Below are 12,845 nucleotides of genomic sequence, written 5' to 3'. Positions count from 1 at the left end.
AACTGATGTCAATGATGTGAAGGAAGTGTCTACCACACCGTTTGAGCTGTTCCCTGTGGGGCTGTTGACCCCTGAGCATTTTATAGCTGCTTCCACCAAGGCTCCCGGGACCACCATCGGTCGCGCTGCTTCATCGTTATGTACACTGCGGTGTATGCAAATTAGCTTCCCGGAAATTATGATGTAAGTTTGTGTGAGCAAGATCAGCATGCGAACCAGCGTGACTTACGGCATATCTTGCCGATTTATGCCATTCCAGGAAATTCCCGGTTGCTGTTCATCTTCATATGAACACCACAAATACTTAAAGCTGCCACAAGATGGAGCTCTGAGACCTTGTGTGTTAACACAGCCAAGTATGACCTTGTAGTTTCCAAGTGCAAAACTGTCGAATACAAATCAGGCCTATCAATATGCCTTACCTTCTAATACCCAGGTATTTCAAAATTGTGGCATTTCTACGTTTTCTACGGGATGGCAATTAAAAAAAATGTCATTACAACATCTAGAATTCCTCCCTTGGCCTAGGTGGTAGATTTTGTCAGGCTGTAGGCCAAAAGTACTTCATTGTGATTCTTCTTCTTCTTCTTAGGCAGTCCCTCAGAACCGAGGATGACTTGCTTCCACATTAAAAATGAGTTCTCAGGTGACTGATGAGTCCAATGTGGGACCTACAGTCTCTGTCACAGGTGGGGCAGATGCTGGTTGAAGGGACGGGTGGGTGGGATGCTTGGGATAAAAATATCTTTCTTTGAATCCATGCTTACCAGGGAGTTGCCGGCTGATAACTGCCAATTTGTCAGTTCAAATGTTCTTGCTTGCCCAGAGCACAGCCTGAGAAATTGACAAGTGCAGCAGGGACCCTGCTATAGTGTATTTCTTGATCATTTTAAGTGTGTACGTTACTCACAAGGTGACTGCTGCTGAACTGCTTGTAGTGGAATGTGCATTCCTGAGCAGCTGGATAAACACATGGTATACTCTTGTGTGTTACAATATTATCAGGCTGAGAATGAGCCTTCCGATGGGTTCCTGTAAGTTTCAATATTGTCATTGAACAGCTGGCTAGATCCAAACTGGAAAAGTGAGTCAGTGTGCAAGATAGAATTTGTACGCCAGCAGTGAGCTACTGACTAAGTGTAGGGGGTGACTTTAACCCTACCCACTCGGCAGAGACTGATTGGGTGGGCGGTTAAAATCCCCCAGGCCACTTACCCACCCTGGAGTTGACCTGTCAAGAATTTCACCTGCTCCACTGAGCAGGCAGCGAGGAGGCCGAACTAAAAGCCGGCGGGGTCCATTTTGCCATATGCATGGCGGGTTCCCGTGACGACATCGGGACCCAACTGCAATATTTACTAGGAGGCCTGAGTGGGAAATGGCAGTCAGTTTGGCCAACCCAGTGCGGGAGTGGATCGGGGCCAGAACAGGCCCCAAAAGGTAAGTTGAGATTTTAAAACTGATTTCCTCGTGGGGCAAGGAGAAACTGGGAATGCTCCTCCGGGCCCAACAAGGAAAGCTTAGACCTCCTCCCCTGCCATGATCTCACCCCCCACCATAACCCCCCTGATCACAGGGACACTGTGGGATGGTCTTGCAGCCGATACCGCAGACTTGCCTGCTTGGCGGATAGCCTTTGGGTCGTGCTAATTTGGTCTACTTCTCGCCAAGTTCCCGCCTGGAATGGGCGCTTAAATGAGGCCCAGGAGTTAAAAGAGCCCAAGTCTCTTTTTCCAGAGTGAATGAGTTTGGGACTGATACCAAGCTCCACCAGTTAAAATCAGAGCCATTGTTTTCCTTTATCATTTGATCCTGGATTAGTAGCAGCCCTAAAAACAATCTTAACATGGGAATCAGGTACAATACTTAGAGCCAGGTAAAAGTTTGATAGAATGGACTGGGAAATCCTTTTGCAGATCCAGGAGATAGAAGGTACATTCCCACACAAGACACATCAGCATCGTCTGCTTATACAGTAGAATACAGGAGATTAAATAGGATACAAAACGTCTTTACGGCTCCCTGTGAATAGAAAGGGGCTACCTGGAAACCTGCTTGAAGCTAATTTCATTTTATACCCGACCATTCCCGAGACCTCGCGGCCTCCACATCACCTGTTGCGTCCTGGGCGTCTGCCAGCTGAGGCCTCACACTATTTCAAAAGATGAGTCTTATTTAGCAGCAAAACTTTGGGGCTTATTTGTTCCCTTACGCGGTGCATGAAGGTTATTCATTCATCAACAAATATACATTTGTTCACAGACGTAATATTACTTTTAATGCTTGTACAATGCCATTGCATGCAGCCTGTTATGCAGCTCTGAAATGCTTTGATCAGGATTGCGATCCACATTGTGCCATATACTGCTAGAGTTTAGAAGAATGAGAAGAGATCTAATTGAAACTTATAAAATTCTAACAGGACTAGACAGACTAGATGCAGGAAGGATGTTCCCGATGGCGGGGGAGTCCAGGACCAGGGGTCACAGTCTAAGGATAAGTGGTACGCCATTTAGGACTGAGATGAGGAGGAATTTCTTCACCCAGAGAGTGGTGAACCTGTGGAATTCTCTGCCACACAGGGCAGTTAAGGCCAATTCATTAAATATATTCAAGAAGGAGTTGGATATATTTCTTGAGGCTAAAGGGATATGGGGAGAAAGCAGGGACCGGGTACTGAATTTGGATGATCAGCCATGATCTCAATAAATGGCGGAGCGGGCTAGAGGGGCCGAATGGCCTACTCCTGCTCCTATCTTCTATGTTTCTATGCCCTCTGCCCTAAACAATCTTATTAGCAAAGTGTTCACTTAAGGAAGTGGTAATGAAACTTGAGGACATGATTGTGATTGCCACATCACGGGAGAATGACTTGCCAAAAATCACCAGGCTCAGACATTACTTGATGGTTGCTGTGGAACTGCACCCTGGCAACAGACAACATCTTCACAAAAGTAGGGTGAAAAGCTGAGGGAAAGTAACCTTTAAAAAAAAAAAAGAGTTGTAGTCACTAATAAAGGGGAAAAATTGAGTCACGCCCCCTTTTGGGGCGCTAACTTCGCCGGGGTGTTACTTTTACCTGCCTGAAAAAATTAGTGCCTCCCTCTTGGGGCGCTGTGAGTGAATATCGCGGCACTGACGCTGCAGAACGTCATGCCGTGGTACTGAAGGTATTCCTCCCCTTCTTAAAGGGGAGAGGCCTTGCGCAGCGTGACCCGGGGCCCAGCTGGGCCACCAGGATCGGAGCGCCGGCAAGAGCCCGGCACTCAAGGGGGCTGCTCAGGGGGCCTGCTCAAGGGGCAGGGACGGTAATGGAGGCAGGTGCTGGCAGGTGGCCAGCAACAAAAACGACCGCCCGGCACCTCGCCTTTAATTAGCGCCGCCCCGGCTGCAGGTAGGCCCCCCTGACCCTGTCGGACATAGCGTCTGGCGGTAAGCCAGGGGGCGCGACCGAAGATCACGGCCGGTGCGCAAGCGGGGCGCTGCGCACGGCGATGAAGTCATCGCCAGCGGTGCAGTGCCGCGGGGCACTAATGGTTAGCGCCGCCGCTAACCTCCCGCTGAATTTCGTGGGAGGTGTTGGCGGCGCCGCACCCGGGCGCTAGTTGCTTTGCGCCCCATTAGCGCCCTCTTAGGGTGCTAACAGGAGGCGCAAAGCAACTGAATTTTTCCCCCTAACAGATTTAACTAAGTGTAATTGTGCAATGTAAACAGTTGGAGGGAACCCTATGACCAACTTTTAAATTTTATGCGATTAAGTGGAATGTTTATAGAAAGATCATTACACACCCACTGCCTGCTTCAGAAAATGTGCTGTAGTCATTGCCTCACTCTTAAATTTGAATTACTTCTGGTTCTTCTAGGTGCTGGTGCACTGTAATTACCATTGCTAATCTGGATTAATGAAAACAACATTCTTGCAAGAGCATTTTACTTTCTTTGAAGTTCTAAGTGCTGCATGATAGCAAATACAGTACAGGGAGGGTAAAGGGAATACTAACCTCAGACCATATCTGGATCACATGTAGGTCTTGTAAGAGCTGTAGACACTCTTGTGGCTAAACCACATTCCAGAGCTTCTTCATATGTATCGTGTCCATGACATTAGAGGTGGAGATTTCTCTCTGTGTGCTTTGTCAGACGGTGGAGATAATGAGACATCTGTCCTGCGATGGTCTTGTGGGAGAGTTTCCATATGACAGGGATTCTGCCATTACCTGACTGTACAGTCAAAGGTTTGTTCCTAACACATTTGGTATTTTTGCTGGTCTTGGGTGTGATCACCTTCTCCATTCATCACGGCTTGTTTCTGGTGAGCTGGCATCACCTCCTCAATGATGGTGGAGGCAGTCAGTTGCACTGACCCTGACGACATGAATGAGGAAGAATTACTTGTATAAAGAGGTTTGCTTCATGCTGCATAAAATGAGGATAACTTTGAAAGAAGTTTGAACATCAAACATGATTGCGTTGAACTCGTGATTGTGTTGAACTTATGACAAAGTGCAATAATGGACCAAGGTCACTTACATATGTTTTAAGTATTTCATATATATATTATTACAAATAGCTATAAAACAATATGTAACAAGAGCTCCGACTGCTGTAAGTGAAATATCAGAAAAGTCTTGATAATGTAATGTTCAGAATTGATGGAGTCAGAGGTGAGGGAAGGTCACTGCTGCTAAAGGAGGAATGTTATACGAGTTGTCTCTTTGAACAAATTGCTAGTATTATACTTTTTTCTATTGGTTAGAATATTCTACTCTTGCAAAGTATTTGAACATTGAGCTTGTGACAGTCCTTAGCAAGGTATGTAACTTTCCACACTTTAACTCTTTTTTGAAATCATTTGTCATACTGCTCAATAGCCTAATATTGTAGGCATTTGGTTTCTGTACTCAGGAATCTAAGTAATAATTTGCTGAATTGTGTTAGATGGATGTTAAATATCCTGTATTGAGTTTACAGCCTGTACTTACAGAAGTTGAAAGTTATTCATGAGCTGCATAGTGCCAGATGCCCGTGACTGACTGCTTTTTACTGTGTGTGTGGAACCATTTCCCAAATTCAGCTGCTATGTGCACTGCAATTTATCATATTTTCCATTTTCAATCAATATGTGACAATCTTCCAGCGGTCATATAATATGATCTAATTCAAATGTATGTTGAGTGGTAATGTAATTTTTATAAGAATATGGTTTACTAGAATGGTTCCAGGGATGAGGGATTACAGTTATGTGGATAGACTGGAGAAGCTGGAGTTGTTCTCCTTAGAGCAGAGAAGGCTATTTGATAGAAGTGTTTAAAATCATGAAGGATTCATATAGAGTAAATGAAGAGAAACTGTTTCCAGTGGCTGAAGGGTCGATATCCAGAAGGCACAGATTTAAAGTGATTGGCAAAAGAACCAGAGGTGACATGAGAAAACTTTTTTACGCAACGCGTGGTTAGGATTTGGAATGCACTGCCTGAGAGGGGGGTGGATACAGATTCAATAGTAGCCTTCAAAAAGGAATTGGATAAATACTTGAAAGAGAAAAAATTGCAGGGATATGGGGAAAGAGCAGGGGAGCGAGACTAACTGGATTGCTCTTCGAAAGACTCAATGGGCCGAAAGGCCTCCTTCTGTGCTGTACTATTCTATGATTCGCTGATTCGATGGATTCACAACATTCCAAACAATTAAAGGAAGCTTAGAACACAACAGTGTGTTGAGATTTCAACAACTTGCTGACTCAAACCACTGAAAAATCCATCAATGAGCTTTTATGCTGAAGGGATGAACATTAGTGCTGGGGAATGGAACATTTCCCATTTGGGCATCTAATGCAGTCATCATCAAGCGTTCCCAGGTGACGTACAGCAGGTTGATTAGGTGCAGAGAAAGCTCCCTCTATTTGGTGATTTAACTTTGTGAATATAGTGATCTCACCGGGTGCCGAATCTATGACCCTACGGCTAAAATAGCGAAGGCCATTAAACTCCCCAACACCCTGAGCGCTCAGCATGCCGAACTGGCGGTGGTAGCGTACATGGTCACCCACCCTGATGAGTTCCCCACCCTCTACACCATTTGCTCAGACTCTATGTTCACGTGCAACTCATGCACGGAATACTTGGCAATCTGGGCCAGGCGCGGATTCAAGTCCGCAGATGGGAAGCCACTAGCAACAGCACCACTGCTAGGTAAAATTTTGGAGGCCACAGGCACCCGGGGAGATCACTATATTCACAAAGTTAAAGCCCATTCAAAGACAGAGCCCAAGTGGGAGGGCAACCAAAAGGCAGACGAGCTGGCCACACGGGGCCAGGGAAGGAGTATTCTGGGATCCGTACAAAGCAGGTCCGGTAGCCGCAATCCAGGCCAAGGGAGGCACACGGGGTAGCTTTGGCCCCGGACTTAAAGCAGGTCCAAGCCCAGGATCCCGTCCTTAAGGCCGTCCTGGTAAAGAGCGAGAATGGGGAGTCCATAGAAGGTCTGTTTGGGGCAGCAGACATTAGTATCCAAGAGGGGATGCTTTTCAAAGGGGATCAGTGGGTAGTCCCAGCGCAGCACCGAGAGGAGTTCCTCCAGTTGGCCCATGGGTGCCTGGGAGCGGGACACCCAGGGCCGGAAACTACCTGGCAAAGGGTAGAGGAGGCAAGGTGGTGGCCCCAGCTCAGGGAGGATGTCCGAGTTTTCTGTGCGCACTGTTTGGTGTGCGCAGCTAATAACCCCGATCTGCAGCGCAGGAAAGCTCCCATAGGACACACCAGGAGGGTAGAGGGGCCGTGGCGGTCCCTGCAGGTCGATTTCATCGGACCACTGCCCACCACTAAAGCAGGCAACAAGTACTGTTTAGTCCTGGTGGATGTATTCTCCAAGTGGGTGGAAGCCTTCCCCTGCCGAGCAGCCATGGCACTAGCAACAGCTAGAATCCTGGTGAGGGAAGTGTTCTCCCGGCGGGGGCTGCCACAGGTCGTGGAGTCCGACCAAGGGAGCCATTTCACGGGGCAGGTGATGCAGGCCACCTTAAAACTCTTGGGAATACAAGGGAAGTGGCATGTGGCTCACAACCCCCAGTCATCGGGGATTGTGGAGCGCATGAACTGGACACTGAAAGTGTCACGGAGCCGTGCATTCACGGGGCCGTTTTGCTAGGGTTTCGGTAGTGGACCCAAGTGCAGGAAACCTATCCAAGGACTCGAGACCAGGTAGAACTTGAAAGATGCTTCCTTGAGACTCGAGAACATAGAAACAGGGTAACACTCGAAAGGAGATTCACTTGAGACTCGAAAACACAGACATAGTAACACTCGAAAGGCGATTCCTTGAAACTCGAAAACACAGAGCAACTCAAGAGAGCTGCTACCTACAGGCAGGCGAACCCAAGACTGAGCAAAGAGGACAGGAAACAGGAAGCTTAAATACAGGCCAGAGTGGTCACGTGACATAATTAATCAAATGAGACAGGAGACAAATACATTAACAACACACAGGTGAGGCCAGAGGCACAGAGACAAAAAACCGAACAACTTTATTAACTAGCCCAATTACTCTGATGAGATCAATTACTCGAGAAACAGGTGAGGAGAGGGGCCCAGAAGGCACGGCAGCAGTGCACCGAGGCCTCAAAAACCGCCCTCAGGCGGCGAGCAGAGGGAAGTGCCGCTGAAGCCGTTACAGAAAGAAAGACTGAGGAAGGAGATAAGCCCGTTCCCGCAGAGATGGGACGAGGTCTTGCCTCTAGTCTTAATGGGTGTCTGGGCCAGCCCCTCTAGAAGCACAGGGTACTCTCCACACGAGCTTATGACCGGGAGGATTATGCGCACCCCAACCCATGTGTTGGCGCCGGTCCTCACCGAAGCGCAGGTCAGGGAGGTAAAACGGGACAGGTTTGTCCAGAATCGATACGAGACTTTAAAACAGATTCACTGGCAGGCAGCCAGTAACCTGGGGAGCCAGCACCAGAAAAATCGGCTGCTGTTAGAACCCCAGAGAACCCACGAGTGGGAGGTGGGAGACCAGGTAATGGTCCGTAATTTTGCCTGAGTAGGGGCATTCGAGCCGCTGTATATAGGGCTGTATAATATCGTGGATAAAGTGAGCCCCATGGTATATGCAGTAAAACTCCCGAAACGCACGAAATGGTTTCATGTAAACCAGTGCAAGTTGTTTAACCCCGAGGAGGGGAAAACAAAGGTCAAGAGGCACCAGGGCACAGTCATGAGCCTGGTGGATGCATGTCTTCCTCCCATGGTGTGGGACGATGATGACTCGGAGGACGGGGCAGTAAGGAGGAGCAGTCGGGTCCCACGGCCTAGGGTGCTGTGGACACCTCCCTACTCACCGACCAGGAGCTGCAAGAGGCCCCGATGGGAGAGGTCTTAAATGGGGTGCTCGTTAATGCGGCAGGGAACACTGTCAATATTTTGTAAATAACCAAAACCAGACCCGTGGAGGAAAACTCTCTCAGAGTGGAACTGTTTTGCTTTTGTTTTGACAGGGAACAAAAGGAGATCGGAGGAACAAGGGGATATGGATATCGTACTTCTATTCCTAATGATGATCGGAACTGGCAGCATGGAAAGAGGAGACACCGAGGTGTCCTTCCTCTACGGCTGCACAGGAGGGAACGGGCCTACCGTGACACAGGGGGGTAGGACAGTGGACACGGACGGAATGGCCACTTACTTCCACGCGGGAAGGTAGCCAGGGTGGTTGTAGTGTATGTACCTTTAAGAGAGAACTACTTTTACAGCTCCTGTATACTGTAGTACTGGCAGTGACCACACCTGTATATAAGCCTTGAGCAGGCATCTGTACTGTTAGTCTTTAGACTACCCTCCTCCAGTAAACACCTGTTGATTGTTAATCTACAGCCTCCGTCTACTTATTGAAGAACACCATACCTTAAGATTTATGGATTCAACAGTGGTTGGGGTCGAACTCGACTCGGTACTCCGGCAGTGAGGGTTTCACGTATGGAGAAGCTTCCATACTATGTCCCAAAGTGCAGGTCACAGCCACATGGGTTAGGGTGACCAAGGGGAAACGCGTCTGTGTAAGATGTGAGGGACACATTCCCCTGGGATGGTGGTGGTGGTTAAGGAAGTTGGGCCAGGCCAAGGGTAACAGATCCACGGATTGGGAGAAACTGGGGGACGATACGTACCGACAGATTACGGGGGCGAGTAGAAATGTGCTGGAATAAATGGTGGAAAGAGGAACAGGGAATTTATGTGTGTATGTGCGGGTTGGAATGGGTTTGCCCGGCAGGTGTGTCGATCGCCTTCTTGCGGCGGTGGCAGGATTCTGGGGCCGGGATCGGATGGGATCAGAGTGGGGACTCCTGCGTGATCCTAGATCCTCCCAACACTGTAAATTCCACAGAACTGGTAGCACACGAGAGGAAGCCCCTGCCCACAGCCCCACCGGTACAGGAAACACAGATTAGTTGCCCTGCCACCACACCGGGACCAAGGAATGGGTTAGTGTTAGTCCCGACCGGCAAGGTCTTGTACCAAGACGTTCACTATGAAGTCGCGTCGGTCATTCTAAATTTAACCCGGGAACAGCTGTCCCGGTGGTGTCATGTAGAAATGGAAAAATTATATGAGGCCCTGTTGAAGGAAATGTTCTGACAATTTTATGAATTAAGTTACGGGGACGTGAATCGGGAAAGTCTGTACGATTTAACGGTAAACCATCGCGTTGGTTCGGGGAGATATAGACGGGGGGTATTTAATGATGCGGCTACAGCCTTCAGCATGGGCACGTCCATTATCAACAGTATGGATGATGCACAGTTGCAGATGCAGGTCAACACCTTAAGGGACCAGCTGCGAAAGATACTGTGAGAGGGTAACGAGCTAGAGGGGTCGGAGTTATGGGAGGATCAGGCTATGATGATACATTTAAAGGAAGTCATAGCCGAGCTGGAGGCACACGCTCAGACGATCAATAGTTTGATCAGGGAGGATCAGAATGCCTCGGCGCAGGCAGCGAAAAACGATGTGTGTGTGTTGTGCGGTGTGTGGCTATTGAACGAAGGGTGCAGTAATTTGGAGGACCTACAGCAAGGTCGCATCCCTTCGTGGGTCAGCAACCGGCACCTCACTGCGCTCAGCCCGTACGGAAATTTAATGAGCCCGTGCCAACTCCGACTGGTGTCAGAGGCATACCCGGTCCCAGTTGACTGTGGCCAGTCCAACCACAGTGTAATGGGGATTGTACTCCGGATGCCGGTAATGGGCGGGTCACCGCGGCCAGCGCCGGTATACCGAGTAGAGAATATTAGCGTCCTAAGGGACGGGGTGCACGTGCGACATCATGGGGCCCCACCGTTTGTTGTAAAGTGGGAGAACGCCATGACCGGCACTGACCTCAGTGGATGCCAGAGCAGGGGCGTGCACGTGGTGTTGTGTCCTCAGCATTTGAATGCGTTTAATTGGCCAGTGTGCGGGTTTGAATCAGAGGGTGCAGAGCCCATTAATTGCACCATGGAGGTGATGGCCCAAAGTCACGTTCCACCCCAGGTAGCGTATGCGGGCAGAGGGACGTACTGCATCACAACAAGCGTGGACTAGTACCGGGTACACAACGACACTTGGCACCCGGTCACCGATAAGACTTTCTGCTTCAAACCCCGCACAGAAGTTCAGGTAGCTCAAGAGCGCATCATTTCCATTTCAGAGCCCACCACGGTACACCTAACGGTGAACGACATGGTACAGGACCTGCAGCAATACTTAACACGGTTCGGGTATGAAATTCCTCCTCTGCCTGAACACCTCACTAAATTAATAAAGGAAGTTGAACTCTCCCAAAAGCATTTCTATACCCTTGAGCAACGGAACAGGGAAATGGGGAATGAGATAAAAGAACTGGTTTCTCCGCCATGGTGGGACATCGGTCTGAATATCGAGATTCCCCCATGGATTCGTGTGATTTCTCATGTGTTTGTAGTAGTTCAATGTGTGTTAGTTGTTGTGTATGTACCTTTAAGAGAATAACTGGTCTCAGACTGCAGTACCGGCAGTGACCACCCCTGTATAAAAGGCGCTAGAGAGCCTCTGTTGGTTAGTTTCGTTTATGCCTTTCACCAGTAAAGATCTCTTTGTTTCTCTCCTGCTAGTCCGTGTCTCAATCATTCACGGACTTAACACTGGCGACGAGTTAGAAACGGACTTACCTGCAACTCAGCAGCAGCTCCGATGACGTGTTGAAGGTCGGAGCCAGAAGAAAGAAGAATTTTTTTTTTTTAAAAAAATAGGCCATTGAAACTCAAGAAACGGGCGTCGACCGTCAATCATCGATTTCAAAACTTGCAGGAGAGACTGTCCAGAGCCAGGCTGGGTTCCTCGGTCCATGGTTTCCCAGCTAGTCGGGCTGGTGGCAGGTAGTGCTCTGATCCTTCCTGGGCTGCAACGGGGCCGGGCAGCGAGTCGGCAAGCAAGGAGAGAGAGAGAGGGTGGAGCATACAGGGCGCGGCCGGTGTTTCGAAGCTGGGCAGCGTTCGGACCTCAGAAGAGGGAGGGAAGTGTCCCAGAGGGTCCGCTCCACGACGGGAAGATAATAAAAGAAAACGAATTAATATTTAACGCGCAGGAAACCGTGGAAAGCAGCGCTAACAACAGCGGGGAAGAAGGAAAAGTGCGGGAGGTGCCATTTTGTTAAATCGGAGAAGAAGGCAAAGCGCGGGAGGCGCCATTTTAGATTTGCAAGATGCCGAAGACTGGCTGTATCACTGCTTTTGATAATACATTAGAGGACTGGACCACGTATGTGGAAAGAGTCGAGGTATATTTCGAGGCAAATGAAATAGCGGAGGGGAAAAAGGCATCAATATTGCTAAACGTAATGGGCGCTAGAACGTACGGCCTATTGCGGGATCTGATTACTCCAGCCAAACCGAAGGCGAAGAGTTTTAACGAAATTGTTGCTGTTCTACAGGAGCACTTAAACCCTGCACCGCTGTTGATAGCAGAAAGATTTAAATTCCACAGGAGAACTCAGCACAAAGATGAGAGCAATGCTGAGTATCTTACGGAGCTACGCAAGCTAGCAAAGCACTGCCAGTTCGGAGCAGGACTGGCAGATACCCTACGGGACAAATTTGTCTGTGGACTCCTGAGTGAAGGAACACAGAAGAAGTTACTCGCAGAAAAAGAGCTGACGCTAGATAAGGCTTTCAGCGTGGCAGTATCGTATGAAGCAGCAGCCAGGGGAGCTGCAGAAATTCAACAAAAACCACAGGAATACGGCACCCACGAAATGACACGGGGATTTGCAAAATGTTATCGCTGCGGCAGAACTAACCATGACCAGAAGGACTGCTGGTCCAAAGACAAAATATGCAGACAATGCGGGAAGATTGGACACATTGCACGAGTTTGTAGGTCTGGGAAGAAGACCAGCGACAACAAAAAGGCTACTAAGGAACCGTACAAGGAAGTACAAAAGATGATGGACAGTAGTTCCGAAGACCAGATGAGCGATAGTGAATCCGAGAACAGGAGATTAAGCTGTCTCAAACTTCACAATGTAATCGCAAAAGAGGATCACCGAACCATTTGGGTCACCCTCACGATAGCAGGGTCCCAAGTTAAAATGGAATTGGATACAGGATCAGCGCTAACCGTCATGAATCGACGAGACTATGAGCGGCTATTTTCACACATACCCTTGAGAGAGACATCCATCGTCTTGACGACGTATACGGGGCAAAAAGTATACCCCAGAGGAAAAATAAGGGTGTCTGTCGAATACAATGTCAAGAAAATATGGAAATTGTATCTCTACATACTGCCAAATGGTGGACCACCGTTATTGGGACGGGAATGGATCAGGAAGATAAA

The 12,845-nt window shown here is 48.6% G+C and overlaps 1 long non-coding RNA gene across 1 annotated transcript in view; it reads left to right on the top strand.

Moving 5' to 3' along the window:
- LOC147106075 (uncharacterized) overlaps positions 1 to 8,860 on the top strand; it is a 95,155-nt gene extending 86,295 nt beyond the window's left edge. The window contains exon 2 of the long non-coding RNA XR_015081330.1: positions 8,492 to 8,860. This is a non-coding gene — a long non-coding RNA (uncharacterized LOC147106075). The remainder of the gene's footprint in view (positions 1 to 8,491) is intronic.
- The last annotated feature ends 3,985 nt before the right edge of the window (positions 8,861 to 12,845 follow it).

This window comes from Somniosus microcephalus, chromosome 16 (genome assembly GCF_052327205.1).
Source record: "Somniosus microcephalus isolate GS21.2 chromosome 16, FLI_Smic_1.0, whole genome shotgun sequence".
NCBI classification, from domain to species: domain Eukaryota; kingdom Metazoa; phylum Chordata; class Chondrichthyes; order Squaliformes; family Somniosidae; genus Somniosus; species Somniosus microcephalus.
The sequence above is the reverse complement of the archived record's forward strand: the minus strand, read 5'-3'. Positions and strand labels throughout refer to the sequence as shown.